Raw genomic sequence first — 17,521 nt, forward strand, 5'->3', positions numbered from 1 at the left:
CTCCCATGGGTTACTCCGCTTTGGATAGCACCAGTTAAGGGACTGAAATGACATTTCCTTCTCTACTGATCCATCACCATCTAAAATCTGCAGGGGTTCTTTTGTTCTTCCTTTAAGGCCAAATCCTTTGTCTTAATCAATATCATCTCCTGAAATAACCATGGGGTTAACTTCAAGTTCATGCTGCCTCAAGCTCTCTCAAATCTTCAGTTTCTTTAGAGGCAGAAGAATTTCCAGGTGCTTTATCTTTAGGTTTTAAAGGACCTTTTCTTGGTGACCCAGTCCATGTAGAAATTTGGGATTCCTCATTCCAGCATAAACAGTGAGACAGGTGTCTACTGTCTAGCAGTCTTCTGGACTTTTCTGTTTACCGAAGTTAATATTAAAAGCTCCCCGAATTAAACATGCTATGGATACTTGAGTGCCAGAGGAAATTAAAGAGACCAAACAATGCTCTAATTTATATATGGACTCCTCAGAAAATCAGAAAGTCTAGGTTAGGGGCCAAAAGGTTTTTGGAGCTGTAACCACAGAAGACGCCCCTAGGAATGAACCCAGGGGTCCCAGTTTTTGTCATAAGTTGCTCCCTTGACCTGGAGGATTGCATCCTGCAACCTTGCACCTCCAGCCCAACCCAGCCTGCCTGGGTGCTGGACTTTACCCCTTCCCTCCCCTTTATTAGGTTGTTGATTCTAGGAAGGGCAGGAGGGATAGGTGGGGCTGGAACACAAGATGAAGGGAGTTTGGATCTCAGTTGCCCAAGACTTCTCAGTTACCAATAGGTTGGGCTAGTTTTGGACCCAGGTCAGTCTGGCTCCATATTTTACCCACTTCTTCTCCTTCCCCAATCCTAAAACACTTGGGAGCCGAAAGGAAAAGTCCTAATGGAACTTGGGTGTTCCCTGAGGGGTCCAAAGGAGATTTCCTGGAGTCAGAATGGCCAAGTTTCCTGAAGTTAAACAGTTGACACAGACAAATAACATACACTCCCAGAAACATGAAACCAACAGCCAACGAACCGACCAACAGTCAACCAACGGATCTACAGCAGCACCAACAAAAAATGGTCTTTTCAACAGGTGAGGAAAAATTGGAGAATTATTCAAGTCAATTTCTTCACTCTTGGAGGTGGGGCTTAAACATTAACCAGCTAGTGTGTGTGTGTGTGTGTGTGTGTGTGTGTGTGTGCGCGCGCACGCGCACCCGCGCGCACATGGAGGGGGCTGTCTATTTTGAATAACCCAGACACTGAGCCCCCACCCTCAAGGAAACTTCCTGAACATAATCTGCCTGTGAATGATGAAGCCCAGCTGGCAGGCAAGATTTTCATCATGTTCTCCTTGTCCATTCTCATTGCCAGTGCAAGATCAGGCACAACAGAAACATTCTATGGGTGAATTCCATTTCTGAAAATGAGCCCACTTTCTCTGCCACCTGATCATTCTTCCAGTATTCAGTGATTTTTTTAATTATTAGAAAAGAGAAAACTGTAGTCAGGGAAGGGAATTTACAGGGGAAATTATGCAGGTTGCTTTGTAGAAATATTTTTTAAATGCCTTCCTGGATAAAGTAGGGGAAACAGAGGGAGTAAACAAGCAGCCTTAGCTGAGGAAAAGGCTCTTCATTTCTGAAGGGTGTGTGGGACCCATGCAGACCATGTACTGTATTCAAGGATCTCTAAGGATTCATAGCCCAGAAGTTGGGAAGGGGGGCAGACGTTCACGTGGGTCATCAGGAGCATACCTTCAGGCTTCCAGGAATGGGTTCCTCATCATACATATTGGATAGTCCATTCAATATGTACTAACTGAGCACCTATTATGCACCAGAACTTGTTTAAAGTACTGGGGATACTGGGCTTTACATTCTAGTTGGAAGAGCAGGAAAAAAAAAGTAAGTAAGATAAAATTAGAAATGCATTTACCCCTTGACCCAATAACCCCCCTTCTGGGACTGTAGCCTAGAGTTCTGCTGCACAGTACAATGTAGGCATGAGGTTATCCATTGCAGGACTGGTGGTGCTGGACACAACTTTGAATCTTAAACTGTGGGAACATATTATCCATTCAAACCAAAACAAAATAACTTTTAAATTTTAATGTACGTTTTATTAGATGGTAATAAATGTGTGATGGGGAAAAATAAAGTAGGGAAGGGGATTACAAATAAAAATATAAAAAATAAAAATATAGAAGGGAAGGGTAATGCAGGGAGGGATGCTCCTATTTTAAATTGATTGTCAGGGAAGGTCTAACAAGGAAGATAACATTTGAGTAACCTGCTCTCTCTCTCTCTCTCTCTCTGCCTGCCTCTCTGCCTACTTGTGATTTCTGTCAAATAAATAAATAAAATCTTAAAAAAAAAAATCCTGAAGGAGATGAGGATGTATTAGGGAAGTGTTCCAGACAGAGGGAAGAGCAGGTGCAAAGGCCCTGGGGTGAGAGCCCATTTGGCATATCTGAAGAGCAGTAAGGAGGCCAGCTGGGTTGGAGTAGAGTGAGCAGGGGGCAGAGTGGGTGCCAGTGTTGCCACCCTAGGCACTCTGAGTCTGAGTGGCTGCAGCTGTGGGTCACCCATGACCCTTGGAGGCTCCCTTTTCATGCTGGCCTCCCCAGTTCATTCAAACATTTCCCCAAATGACACCTGGCCCTTCCCCGAATCTTCTCTGCCTGTGAATATTCATCCTGAAATGGAGGCCCAGAACTGTGCTGGCTTGTGTCCTTGGTGACCCCACTGCCACCTCCAGCCCACCTGCCCTCTCCGCAGTGCTACGGGTTGCCCACCGCTTCCTCCTGGGACCTCTCTTCTGTGTTGGCCCTCCAGACTCAAGCCCTATCTAGGCCTCTGACTGTTTCTTCAAAGTCCCCCTCACTGCCCCTGCTTACTGAGGTTCCCAGGCTCTGTCCCCACCCTCTTCTCTCTCTCCTACCAACTCTTGCCATCCTTCCCCAGGGCTTCCGAGTACATTTCTCTCTGGAGCCCAGATCCACAGTCCTCTCACTCCCTGGACCCCAGATGTCTCAGGCACCTTGAATTTTACCTACATCCAGAGTTGGGCTTACCACCCACTGATCACCCGTCTGCCCCCCAGACCAGTTCGAGCTGGTCCTTTGGATGCCCTTCCTCTCCCAGACAGCACCAACCGTCCTCCCTGCCTGCACCTTCCATTTGTGGCCACCTGAGCAAGGACAAGCTCCTCCTGTTTCCCGCTGCCTCCCTAGCACCTTGCACACAGTGAGCTCTCCATAAGTAAACTTTAGTAAATGACCGGACAGTCTCATCCACTGTTTCTGGGTTCTGAATCTGCTCCCCTCTCACAGTGACCCCTCCCAGGCTCAGTGGCCACCCCGCAGACCCCCACCTCTTCAATCCCGGGGCAGTGGGGGAGACCCTGTTTTGTCTGGTGCGCTGAGGCAAGGGCTCTCAGCAGAGGGTGATCCCTCCCTCCCCACCCCCAGGGCGCCTGATCAAATGCATGCCACCAGTTTAGTGTGAGTTCTAGATAAACAAGTAGTTTTTCCGTGTAGCTATGTCCCCTACACTGTGTGTCTTTCTTATATACTTATAATAGAAAGTTATTTCTTGCTTATCTGGAATCCAGCTTCCGTGGGGCAATCCTTTATTTCTGTTAGCTAAATCTGGCAGCCATATCCCTAGGTGACATTTGGCAAAGTCAGAAGACATTTTTGGTTGTCTCAGCTGGAGGGGTGGTACTACTGGTCTTTGGTGGGCAGAGGTCAGGGAGCTGTTAAACACCCTCCAGTGCATAGGAGAGTTCCCCACAACCAAGAATTATCCAGACCAAAGTGCACCTCTCCCTAGGCATACCCAGGGCACACAGAACTCCCGCCCCACCTCCACCCCTAACCATCCGCCTTGCCCCCACATCCCCAGACCATTAAAAGACGTGGAGAGAGACTCATGGTCCTGTCTCACAACCAATGCCAAGTTACAAAGTTAATGGGAAAAACAGGATATGAAATCGTGTTCTCTCTCAGCACTGCGCAGGCGGATCTAGGCACCAAAAAATTCAATGAAGGGAAAATGTAAAATGTCAAGGTGGTTACCTCAGGCCATAGAAATATTTCTTCCTCTCTCCTTTTCTCTTTTTCCTTTCCCACACGTCTCTAGAGAATCATGTTTGTAAAATACTTAACAGTTTTTAAACTTTTCATTCCTTAAATAATGCATGAGAACCTTCTCCTTGTATTAGAAGACACGGGGAAGAGTACAGCAAGGCCAGTGTCCTCGGACCAGCGCCTCCGGTCTGGGCCCAAGGCCTCTGGGGACAACTGTTCCTGCAGGGCTAAGGCGGAGCCTTAGAATCAGGAGGGACCTGATTCTGACTCTGGTCTTGAACTGGCATTGAAAAATACATCCTACTAGGTACTGCCAGATTGTTTTAGAGGTAGCTGTGTCCTTTAACTCTGCCACCAACAGGATCGGACAGAGTCAGTGTGAGCCAGCACTTGACCCCAGACTTGAAAATCCTGGCCAGGGGCGCCTAGGTGACTCAGTCTAAGCGTCTGCCGTAGTCTCAGGTCATGATCCCCAGGGTCCTGGGATGGAGTTCCATGTTGGGCTCTCTGATCAGCGGGGAGCCTGCTTCTCCTGCCTGCCACTCCCCCTGGTTTTACTCACTCTCTGTCTCTGACAAATAAATAAATAAAATCTTAGAAAAAGAAAGAAAGGAAGAAAGAAAGTAAGTAAGTAAGTGCTGGCCAATCTGATGGGTGAAAAGTATAATCTCATTGTTTTACTTTGCACTTCCCTTATTACAACTATTTTTTTCAGTTTTTTTTTTTTTTTTTTTTTAGATTTTATTTATTTATTTGACAGAGAGAGATCACAAGTAGGCAGAGAGGCAGGCAGAGAGAGAGGAGGAAGCAGGCTCCCTGCTGAGCAGAGAGCCCGATGCGGGACTCGATCCCAGGACCCTGAGATCATGACCTGAGACGAAGGCAGCGGCTTAACCCCCTGAGCCACCCAGGCACCCTATTTTTTTCAGTTTTATCGAGATAAAATCACCATATAACACTGTGTAAATTTAAGGTGTACAGTGTAATGATTTGATACACACATATGTTGGGAAGTGATCACCACTCTAAGGTTAGTTAACAATCCATCACTCACATAGCTACCTACCCTGTGAGTGTGGATGTGTGTGATGAGAACTTCTAAGATCTGTGCTGAGCAATTTGCAAGTGTGCCACACAGTATCGTTAGCTACAGTCACCGCGGTGAACGTGATCATCTTATAACTGAGGGTTTGGCCACCTTCACCCACTTCCTCCACCCCTGAGCTTCTGACAACCACCAATCTACTCTCCACTTCTACGAGTTCGGGGTGCTTTCTTTTTCCTTTTTTTAAAGATCCTACATATAAGATCACACACTAGGGGCACCTGGCTGGCTCATTTAGTAGAGCTTGTGACTCTAGATCTAGGGGTTGTGAGTTCGAGCCCCACGTTGGGTGTAGAGATGACTTAAATATAATATATTTATTTTTTAAAAAGATTTTATTGATTTATTGGACAGAGAGAGCACAAGCAGGGGGAGAGACAGAGGGAGAAGCAGACTTCCCACTGAGCAGGAAGCCCAATGCAGGGCTCAATCTCAGGACCCTGGGATCCCAGGATGCTTAACTGACTGAGCCACCCAGGCGCCGCAAAAAATATAATCTTCAGAAGAAAAAAAGATCTAAGATCACACAATATTTTTTCCCTCTGACCTCCTTCACTTAGTATAATGCCTGCAAGTTCGATCCGTGTTGCAAATGGTAGCATTTCCTTCCCTTGGTTGAAATGTATATACATTTCCTTATCCATTCATTCATCAGCCACCACTTGGGTTGGTTCCATGGCTTGGCTATTGTAAATAAAGTTGCAATAAACATGGGCTAAGGATATCTCCTTGAGACAGTGACTTCACTTCCTTTGGATCTATTTCCAGCAGTGGTTCCCTTTTCTCCACATCCTTGCCAGCATGTATTTCTTGTCTTTTTGATAATAGCCATTCTAACAGGTGTGAGGTGATGCTTTTGTCTCGTTGTGGTTTCGATTTGCATTCCTCTGATGATGCATGATGCTGAGCATCTTTTCATGTGTCCATTGGCCATTTGTTTATCACCTTGAAAAAATGTTACAACTGAGACTGGATATCTTCAGGTGTTCCTCTTTATGTTTAAATTAATGAAAAATTTAATCAATATGCATGCACATCTTACGACATTCAGAAAGGGTGGTTCGTGAAAAGCCAACCTCCTTTCCATGTCTGAAGCCCTGCTTTGCAGTCTCCTGTCCAGAGACCACATCCAGAAGCAGTGTCTGGGATTTCCTTCCAGAGATATTCAGTGCAAGTGTAATTGCTCACATATATAACCTTCTTCTCTAGTTTCTGCACAAAACATAACATTTTTCCATACTGTTCTGCACTTGGCTCTTTCCTTTTTTAATCTGGAAAGTGATTCATTCCCCTACACATAGAGCCATTTCATTCTTGTTCATGATTTCATAGTAGCCCATCTGATGGATAGATTACAACTCATTTAAACAATCCCATAGTGCTGGGGGCGCCTGGGTGGCTCAGCCGGTAAGCGTCTACTTTGGGCTTGGGTCCTCAACCTGGAGTTCTGGGATCCAGTCCCGTGTTGGGCTCCGTGCTCAGCAGGGAGTCTGCTTCTCCCTCTGCCTCTACCTGCGCCCCACCCCCACCCCTGCTGCTTGTGCTTATTCTCTTTCTCTCTCAAATAAACAAATAAAATCTTGAAACAGTTTCCTAGTGTTGGACACTTTGGGGGAATCCACTCTTCTGCTACAATGCATGTTCTTGTGCATAGGCAGTTTTTCACTTAGAGGAATATATTTGTAGATAATTTGCCAGAAATGGAATAGTAAGGTCACAGGGCAAGTTTAAAGCATTTATGTTTGTAACCAAATTGTGTGCTGTCTCAGTTTGCTGATTATGTCATTTCTTGATTGTAAAGAAACTTATTTTTTAATTCACAGAAAAAATGTAGCATAATCGTTGTCTCTGATGATAAGAAACCATGATTTATAAAACATAAACTGCATGTCAGGAACTTGACACCTAGTGCTAAAAGCGCTAGAGACCTAGCAAGAACAGTGAGGTAAGCCTTTTGTTTAAGGCACCCATGATGTAAGGAGCAGAGCCAGAAATCAAACCTTGGCCTGTCCTGCTCCCTCCCCCAGGCCTGGACCCTGGAATGAGGAACTACTTTCTAGCATGGCTCACAGTGATGTCATGTGACAGGTGTCCAGCGGGAGGCCTGAACCCTGCGACTGGGAACATAGATCCAGGAACACAGGACAGGTCATGGGGGGTGGGGGTGCAGAAGGAATAAATTTGCTGATGAAAAGTAAAAAGGATGGCCTAAGCTCAGTCTCTGGGGCCACACCATCTGGATTTGAATCTTCTGTCACTTCCTAGCTCTGTGACCTCTCTTTTCATATGCAAAATATAAACTCTGATTCATACTTGTTGTGAAAATTCAATGCCTTAAAGAATGTTAAAAAAAAAAAGAAAGAAAGAAAGAAAGGGGGGTGCCTGGGTGGCTCAGTAGGTTAAGCCTCTACCTTTGGCTCAGGTCAAGATCTCAAGGTCCTGGGTTTGAGCCCCACATTGGGTTCTCTGCTCAGCAGGGACTCTGCTTCCTCCTCTCTGTCTCTCTGCATACTTCTGATCTCTATCTGTCCAATAAATAAACAAAATCTTTAAAAAAAAAAAAAGGAAAGAACAAAAACAGCTGAAAATTTGCAGGCATTTGAAAGCATTAGCCATGTATTAGCAAAGAACTAAATTGTGTTTAAAGGTATTTTAATTGGTAATCTTTGCCTTTGTGTTGTTTACAAATTTTATTTGGGTCCCACTGGCATTGATGGGATCCATTTAGCCCAAGGGGACGGGAGGTAACGTCATAATGTCCCGGTTTGCAGGGACCACATGTAAGGGTTTGATCAGAGCATTGCCAGGCCCATCTGGCAGCACAGCAGCTGAGAGAGTTCCCAGAAGTTTAAATATTTTGCCAAAAAATAATTGTTTAAAAGTGTTGAAATGCTGTCATGCCAACGGAGTTTTCTCGAAGTTAACACTGATTTAGCTCTTACTATGTGCCAAGCACTGTTAGAAGTCTCTCGTGGAATCCTCACAGCTAGCCTAGTGGGGAAGTATTCTTATTATCCCCGTTTGAAAGGTGAGGAAACCCTGACAGAGCTTTAAGCCATTTGCCCAAGGCCATCCCATCTGATATGTGCGCCAGGCTCCAGGAGACCAGAGCCTGTTCTCCTCTCTGAGCATCTGCCTCTCTCAATGGGCAACTGGATCGAGAATCAAGTTGTTGTCCTCTCAATCACAGCGCTCTTTTGAAATGAAATCTATCGAAACCCTCACACCTCCCCAAGCCTGAACAGCTCTGATGTCAGACCAGAGGGGACGGGGAGCCATGGAGGGTTCCTAACCTGGGGCATGACACATTAACTTACATTTTAGGAAGGAGCAAGAATGCCCCTGACAGGTGAGGAGAGAGAGACCACTGTGCCCTAGGGAAAATATTTGTGGCAGGTGTGTGAGGGGAGGGAGGGGGATGGGGCAGGGGCTCTAGGTCAAAGCTGTGGGCAGAGCCAGGTAAGGTCCTTGGACTGTCCTCTCTGGGACTACTGGAATCCTCCTAAGGCCCTTATCCAGCAAGAGGTACTTCAGTGATGTAAATTAAATGTCTATAGTCACAAGGGGCTATTGAAGCCTTGAAATGCAGCTTTTTGAAATTGACAAGTGCCGCAAATAGAAAATACATGTTGGATTTCAAAGGCTTAATGAAAAAAGCAAAACATCTCGATAACTTTCATATGAATTACATGTTGAAGTGATAACATTTTTGGATAGGTGGGGTAAATTAAATATTAAAATTAACATCAACTGTTTCGCCTCCCTTCTGAGTGGCTACCAGCAAACTTGAAATTATGTCTGCGCTCACATTACATTTCTGCTGGACAGGGCTGTGCATAGCCTTCCTCCAGGCACCTGCCTCTCTTGCCCTTCACGAGAAGTTGTGGAGGTGTCTGGTGAGGACTGGGCAGGCAGAGGCGCACACCACCGCGCTCGTTAATCTGACACGCGGTCAAAGGCTGAGGCCACCCTTGACCTGTCTGGGTCCGCTGTGCTCTGCCGCCCTCTACTGGCTGCTCTTCCAAGCTGTCCTGCTCTTCAATGACCTTTCATAGTTGGAGGTGGGACTGGACTTGGTATCTTGAAATACCTTGTGGTCCCAAACCATTTATCGCATTCACGTACTATCCTGTTTTGATTTTAGTCTTGATTTTAATTCAAAGTCACTTTACCTAAAGAATTTAAGAAATGTCCTGTTCCCCAGTTACAATCTTTTCTACGGGTCTCAATACAATTAAGGTGTCTCAGGTAAGTTCTTCTCCAACTGTGGCTTCTGGATGGGGGAAAATTATTGATATTGTGTAACCCTTTAAATTCCTGGATGTTAATACGTAATTTTCTTGAGGGGGGGTATATTTCCAGGCTGGTCTTAGAAGACCTTGGTTGGTAAAATGGGTTAATATTATAGTAAGCAGGTTAAACTGCATCATGGGAATTATGGGGCAAAAATGTATAATGTATATAAAGTACTTAGCATAGTGCTTGGTACATTATAAGCTCTCAATATGTTCAGCTATTAGTATATAAAATTGCTTGCTGTTTACATAAGCGGAAGTCTTTTACAAGTGTTGTGGCTAGAACCTTGTACCCTGCAGGCTAGGACTTTGGTTCAGACCCTTCTTTTTTTTCTCTTCTTTTTTTTTTTTGCAGGCCCTTTTTGATGAGTAAACAAGGGGTCATGGGAAGGAAGGATTTCAGCGGATCCCTAAGCTAGGAAAACACCCAGCTGGTATGGGGTCTTCCTGGAAAACCACCTAAATCAAACCCAAGTCAGCTTGCCAACGAGGGCAAGGAGTGTTAGTGGGAAGGGTCATGGATCCAATCCAAGGGAGCTCTGGATTTGTCAGGGGGCATGAAGGCATTCTCGGGGTTATGCACAATAAAAACGTAAGTTTAAGGAGAGACTGAAATAATATAAAAGGTGCAGCTGTTTGAGAAAAGTGTGTTTGTGTATTTTGTTTTAAAGATTTTTTATTTATTTGTTTGACAGAGAGAGACACAGTGAGAGAGGGAACACAAGCGGGAGAGTGGGAGAGGGAGAAGCAGGCTTCCCACCCAGCAGAGAGCCCAACGCAGGGCTCCATCCCAGGACCCCGGGATCACAACACGAGCCGAAGGCGGGTGCCTAACGAGTGAGCTACCCAGGCACCCTGTGTTTGTGTATTTTTAAAGTGGATAATTGTGGGTATCAAATCATTGTGGCATTTATCTTCCTATGGATACATTTAAAACAATGACTGCTATATTTTAAGGTGTTGACATGATGAGAGTGCTGGAAATTATACCAACTTCTGGTGAAAACTTCTACCTATGTTAAAGTTCTACGCAACTCGAAATGTACAAAGGAAAACCGCATCCTTTAAATTCTTGTAGGGAGGATGGGAGCGCACAATTTTGAAGACCGGGTCTAGGCTGCACACTCAGGAATGGAATGGCTGAGGTTTGTGGATGTACAATCCAGGTTCCTCGAGGGTACTGAACTTTCCAAAGCAGCTGGACTAATTGACATCCCCCACCCCGACCCTCCTCCCCTTTCCCTGGCTGGCCCCTAGCAATGGAGATGAATCCTATTGCTGAGACTCCTCCCCCATGCTCCATGACTGTGTGGAGGTCTGCAACATTCTGGAAGCTGCTATGTCCATGTCTTTCTGGGAAAGTACAAGGCTAAGTGGAGGTGACTTGCTGCCAGAACTCCAGGGCTCCTGAGCCTGTCAGATCAGGGTCTGGAGAACTAGATCAGAAGGTTCTAATGGCTTCTCTCTACAAAAGCCCAGAGTAAGCACCTCATAGAAGGAGTCCTCTCTGCTCACAGCCAGCCGTGTCATACCCTAGGCCTGGCTCCTGCCCCTGAGCCTTGATGGCTACAAGCCGGCTCCTGGCTCCTGCCTTCCTCCCTTGTCTCCAAGCTAACTAGCCACCTGTTCGCACAGCCTTGGTGTGGGCAGGAAATGGGGCTGTTGGTAGCACTGGCTTGTTACCATCTCATTCCTTTCCTCCCGTCACTCCAAATGGAGTCACAGTAAATTTTGATGTGTGGGTTTCACTAGTCAAATCTGGGGGAGCCAGCCTCCTGCCTCTTGTTTGGGGAGCACGCCCACCTAAAGCTGTGTGCTTTCGTACATTCTCAGCCCCTGGAATTTGACTACCAAAGATGCCCATTTGGTTAGCGTATCAGTTGAAGGGTAAGGAGTACCCGCTGGGAAGAGCAACCGGCCCCACTCCTTTGTGGGAAAGTGGTCTACCAAAGTGATGTAGTTACAGACTGTAGCCGCCAGAGGGCAAAGTAAGCAAAGCTTTGGGAGAGCCAATTTGGGAATGGTGGAATTTCCACTTTCTGAAGTCAGACTAGAGAGGGTCTCTGGGTACTTCGTGTTTCCCCTTCTTGAACTGGATTTGGTAAACCCTCTCAGGAAGGGTTTAGCCGGCCTTCCTTACCTGCCCGCCACGTCCTTCCTGGTCCCTGTTACAGCTGTTCTTGGGCCCCACCTCTCCAGACCTGACACTGGTCCCAGGCCATCAGAGGAAGCCTGATGGGTTGAGGCTCTCGTGGCTTTTTTCTGTCCCATGGCTATATCTTTCTGCTTCAGCAGTTTTTGTTTTCTTTTGTTTAGTTTTTTTTTTTTTTAATATTTTATTTATTTATTTGACAGGCAGAGATCACAAGTAGGCAGAGAGGCAGGCAGAGAGAGAGGAGGAAGCAGGCTCCCCGCTGAGCAGAGAGCCCGATGCAGGGCTCGATCCCAGGACCCCGGGATCATGACCTGAGCCGAAGGCAGAGGCTCTAACCCACTGAGCCACCCAGGCACCCCTTTTGTTTTGTTTTTTAATTTAATGCTTCAGCAGTCTTGTCTTTGGCCCAATTATTTCCACATCTTCCCTTTAAGGGACTTTTTTCTCCACCCTATATATTACAGTAGTATGGTCCTTTTACCAGTAGTCAAATTGTGTGAGAAAGAAAAGTACCAGTGTGGGGGCGCCTGGGTGGCCTGGTTTGTTGAGCTCCCAACTCTCGGTTTCAGTTCAGGTGATGATCTCAGGGTCTTGGGATCAAGCCGGCATCTGGCTCCCTTCATAGCGTGGAGCCCTTTTGAGATTCTTTCCCTTTGCCCCCTCCCTCTCTTCCCCAACTTGCGCAAGCACAGACTCTCTTTCTCTCTCTCTATTTCTCTCTCAAATAAATAAGTCTCTAAAAAAAGAAAAGAAAGGTGCTAGTGTGTTCTGGTCTTCCACAAAGATCAGCCGAGTGAGCCCACCTGTTAGTGTTGGGAAGCATTCAGCGAGAGAACTCCCCTTACCCAAAAACATGGAAGATGGAGGCAAACCTAAATGCCAAGTTATCTGTGCTAAAAGCAATGCTACTCTGCCCCACGTAACAGAAAGTTTCCATGTGCTGGCAACTATATTGAGTGTTTTAAGCTACCATTTAATGGGATCACAGAAATCCTATGAGGGCAGTGATTGTTTCTCCTCTTTCCAGATGAAGAATCTGAGCTTCAGGAAGGTTAAGCAGGTTTGCCTGAGATCACAAAGCTGGTAAGTGGCAGAATTGGAAAATGAAACCGATGGGGCTGGCTTCATTATTTCCCCAGTGCCCCCTCACCTCCGATCCAGCTTACATTCCCTCCTGATGTGGCACAAGCATCCTTCTTGGCACCTGTGCTTCATGAGGACACCGTGTGTGTGACATTGCAAATGCCCATCTGTCCATCACAATCTATCCCACCGCCTAAGGAAAGATCTGAGGAAATGTGCCCCAATATGTTTATACTGCTTAACTAGAGCACTGTTTTTATATTCTTGATTCTTTTCCAAGTTTTTTACTAATGTATTTTACTTTTTGAATCAGAAAACTATTTTCAGCATGGGGGAGGTCCTTCTTCTGCCCCCAGAGGCTTCAGCCCATTCATTCTGCCTGAGGTGTCTCTTGGTCCAGCAAACACCTGAGTGTCTTGTGAGCCTTAGTTCAAGGACTGGGTCTCTGTGACATCCTTTCAAACACTCTGCCCCCTCAGTACTCTATGGTCCCCATGATCTGGTATGATGCTTATTATCTGTAACCCCCACCTCACCTACAGATTTGAGCAGGGGTTCAGTTAGATTCATCAGTTTCCCCAGGACTTGGCAAAGGCTGCAGATCCATATACTAGCTAAAGCTAATTGAGCACTTACTATGTTTTAGGTGCTTTATTCTGTGCTAAGCATTTTGCCTCTATTAATTCATTTAATCTCACAACTGTCCCATGAGGTAGGTTTACTACTATTTTCATTCATTTTTTAAAAGATTTTTATTTATTTATTTGGCAGAGAGAGAGCTACAGCAGGAACACAAACAAGGGGAGTGGGAGAGGGAGGAGCAGGCTTCCCGCCAAGCAGGGACCCCAACATGGGGTTCGATCTCAGGACCCTGGGATCATGACCTGAGCTAAAGGCAGATGCTTAATGACTGAGCCACCCAGGCACCCCTATTTTTCATTCATTTTACAGATGAGGAAATTTATGCAGAGCTAACTAGCTGGAGGTCATGGAGCTAGAAAATAACCATACCAGGGATGTGTACCCAGGCTGTCTGGCTCCAATCCATGACCTTAAACATTATGCTATACTGAAAAGATGCTTGGGAAAGTTTTGCTGGATTAGGAAACCTGGAATTTCTCCAAAGTGTCATTCCATGTGAAAAGTGTTTTGACTGACCCCAAAGACAGGGGTTTAACTCCATACCCCAACCTCCCCTGTGGCTCTAGTGACCACACAGGCAGTTTGTTCAGAAAAACGTGAACAAAATAAAATGATTGCTCTCACTGAGCTCACTGAGTTCACCCCTATTCATTCCCTGGACCCCACAGGCCATAGAAGAGGAAGGACGTGTGAATGTGGAAGATGGGTTGTGATGGTCTGACTTTCCTGGCCTGAGGACAGCAGCAACAATCCTGAATTCCTCTGGATGGGTCTCTTCCACCCGTCTGGAGTGGATCTGGGACAGAATGAGGTCCTAGGATCTCAACCGAGCATGATGAAATTTAACTCTGAGTTTCCCAAGGCCCCCAGACAAACAGAGAAACAAGACCAGTATGTAACACTCCACGTGAGCTATCTTTGGTTCATTAAGTCCATGAGCAGTTACTGATTACCATGCTCTGCTGATCTCTGAGCCCAATCCCAAGGAAACAAGAAGTCAGGCACCATGGATCTCTGCAGTCAAAAGGACTTCAGCAGCACTGTCCAGAGGAAATGTAAGAACCACAAATGGAAGCCACATATGGGATTCTAGTTTTTCTAACAGCCACATGAAAAAAAAACACCAAAAGAAACAGGTGAACTTATTTTAATAGCCTGTTTTAACTCAATATACATAAAATGTTATTGTCTCAACATGTAATCAATATAAAACTGATTAAGGAAATGTTCTTTTTTTTTTTTTAATACTTTGAAATCTGGTGTTTATTGTATCCTTCCAACACTTTCCACTCTGACCAGTCACAAGTCCAGTGCTCGGTAGCCCTGTGAGGTCCGTGGCTACTGTATGGGACAGTATGGATTTATAATCTAAGAAAATAAACTTTTCTTTTTCTTCAGCTTTCAGAAGAAAGGGTTATGGCGTTTGGTGCTGGAGGCTGGGACATTCACATTGTTTCACAAGTGATCCCTTGCATTTCTTTTTCTTTTCAATTTGTTTTTAAGTTCACAAGTAGTGAATAAATTTTTATTATAAGGGAAGCAATCAAGTAAGTTGCCCCTTAACCCTCCCTCAATACTGTTCCATTCCCAGAAGTAGCTTATCTATCCCTTGGCTATAGATTCTTCTATGTTTTTACATGCATGTATGTCTTATTTTATTGTGCAAAAATATCACACAGTCCATATTGTTCTGCAACTTGGTTTTCTGACATAGCAGTATTTCTCAGTGCTCTTTTCACGTTCATATGTTGAATCACCTCATTCTCTTCAATGACTGCATGATATCCCATGGCCATTTCTCTGTTGAATGGCTTTTGGCTGTTTCTAATGTGTTTTTTTCATTATTAGTAATACAGCTATCATGAGCATTCCTGCCCTTTCATCCTTGTACATTGGTGTAGGTGTTTTTCTGGAGGAGATAAAAAGGAGTGTATTTGCTGGGAAATCCACATCTTAAGTGACAGCAGGTACCATCAAGCTGCCCTCCCCAAAGAAGTTCAATTCATACCCCTTCCCCTCCCTCCCCCGCTCAGTCTGAGGTTTTCTTACAACCTTCCGTCATACACCAGATCTGATAGGTATTGTAAGGGGGGGTATCAGATTTAGTAGTGATGCCAAAGCAGCAAAAAAATTTTTTTGAGATTAAACAAATTTTTTTTAGATTTTATTTATTTATTTGACAGAGGAAGACAGTGAGAGTAGGAACACAAGTTGGGGGGGGGGGCGGACAGGAGAGGGAAAGCAGGCTTCCCGCAGAGCAAGGAGCCCCATATGGGGCTTGATCCCTGAGATCATGACCTGAGCTGAAGGCAGACGCTTAACAACTGAACCATCCAGGTGCCCCTATTTTGAGATTTTTTTCTACAGTATTCTTCTGTTCATATCCAGAGACTCAATTCCAGGCCCAGAGTGAGTCACTGTTGAATTTGACCGAGAATGTGACAGCATCATCACGTCCTATTGTGGGGCCTTAGAATCTAAAGGGAGTGATAACTAAATATGGTCACTGTCCCCGCCCCCTTCCCCCTACATGATCCCTCAGGAAGTGCCCTAGTGGAGATGGGTGTACCTTCTCTGGGTGAATTCAGCTTTTCCTCCAGGCCTGCAAGGATCGCCAGTTCTTTGGGCAAACACTAGATGGAGTTATAAGCTTATTTGGGGGTTGTGTAGAAAAAAACATGAATCTTTGAACACGGAGCCCACCTAGCTGTTTGCCCCCTGAGGGGTGAGACCATCTGCGAGGGTGGAGATTCCCTCAGTCCATCTCATTTGGAGGATGTGCTCATGGAGCAGGGGGCAGGCACCCCTACACACACACACACACACACACACACACACACTTTTATTTATTTGTTTTTTAAAAGATTTTGTTTATTCATTTGGGAGAGGAGAGTGCGCATAGGTGTGAGCAGGCGGGGCAGAGAGAGATTCTCCTGACTGCCTCCCAGCCTGGAGCCGGAGGGCGTGCTGGATCCCTCAACCACAGCCAAAACCAAGAGTTGGCTGCCCAACCAGCTGAGCCACCCAGGTACTCCCGCTTGCACTTTTTTCTTGCTAGACTACTCCAGTGGGAGCCGGGTAAGTTCAAAGCTTTCTGTGAGATTTCAGTGTTCTGGTCTTCAAGTGACTAAACTGTCTTCAAAACCATGCAACCAGGGCAAATCTCACCTTCCGTTTTCAGGAATTTCAGGGCAGCACCCGTGTGGCACTCACAGAGCCCAGGCATGGCCTGATTAAGTAGATTAAGAGTCTGCTTTCACACACACACACACACACACACACACGGCTCCCTCTTCCCGCTTCTGAGGCCACTTCTGTGGCACCCTGGGCTCAACACAGTAAGCCTTGTCTACACTTCAGGTACCAAGGGAGAGATGAAGTCACTCTTACAGTCCCTGCTTGGATTAGAGTTCAATGTATTGTGACCACTATTATTTTTATGGTGTCATTTTGAGTAATACAGTATCTTCTTTCAGCAGTCTTAGATAAAATTTAAGGCATCAGGATAAAGACAAAGGCTTCCTTTGTGTGCTTCCTTCTAGAACCAGAAGGCAATACCCAGGTGGGCAGCCTCCTAGGGTCACTGGGGAAGGGCAGCGGATGGGCAGCCACGGAGCCTCCAGCAGGATTTACCTGCCATGGTCTGATGCTCACCTTGGAGTCTCCAGAGCTTGGTTTAGAAATGGCATTTGCAAGCAAATTCATATGAATGATGCTACTAGGAAATGATCTAAAACCAGAATCCATGTGTTGATTTATTTACTCATCAAACTTTTACTGACGCTGAGTTTGAGCCAGGCCATATCCTAGGCTCTAGATATAATGAACGGAGACAAGTTTGGTCTTGGTGGTCTAGTGGGGCACACAAGCAGGCCATTCCAACCCAGTGAGATGAGGTGTTATGGTTATGGGAGCAACAAAGAGGAAGTGACATATCCAGCACTGGGAAGGAACAGTATCACAAGAAAGAGAAGGTATGACAGGAACAAAGAACAGTATCACAGGAAAGAGAAGGTATGACTGCAAGAGCAAGGTCTCCAAAGAAGAGAACTGAACTTGAACCAAAATGCACGGGGGAGGTTGACCTTGGGCAAGAAGAGTCTCTTTCCTAACAGGAAGGGGTGGCCAAGAACACACAGAATTATAGGATGGGTGAGAGGCA

General features: G+C 45.7%; 1 long non-coding RNA gene across 1 annotated transcript; it reads left to right on the top strand.

The window, feature by feature from the left end:
- The first annotated feature begins 728 nt into the window (after positions 1 to 728).
- On the top strand, positions 729 to 14,544 carry LOC132011949 (uncharacterized). Its single transcript, XR_009402466.1, has 4 exons — positions 729 to 1,079; positions 10,558 to 10,624; positions 12,662 to 12,717; positions 14,028 to 14,544. It is a non-coding gene; the product is annotated as an uncharacterized LOC132011949 (long non-coding RNA).
- The last annotated feature ends 2,977 nt before the right edge of the window (positions 14,545 to 17,521 follow it).

The sequence above is a fragment of the Mustela nigripes genome, chromosome 1 (genome assembly GCF_022355385.1).
Source record: "Mustela nigripes isolate SB6536 chromosome 1, MUSNIG.SB6536, whole genome shotgun sequence".
NCBI classification, from domain to species: Eukaryota; Metazoa; Chordata; class Mammalia; order Carnivora; family Mustelidae; genus Mustela; species Mustela nigripes.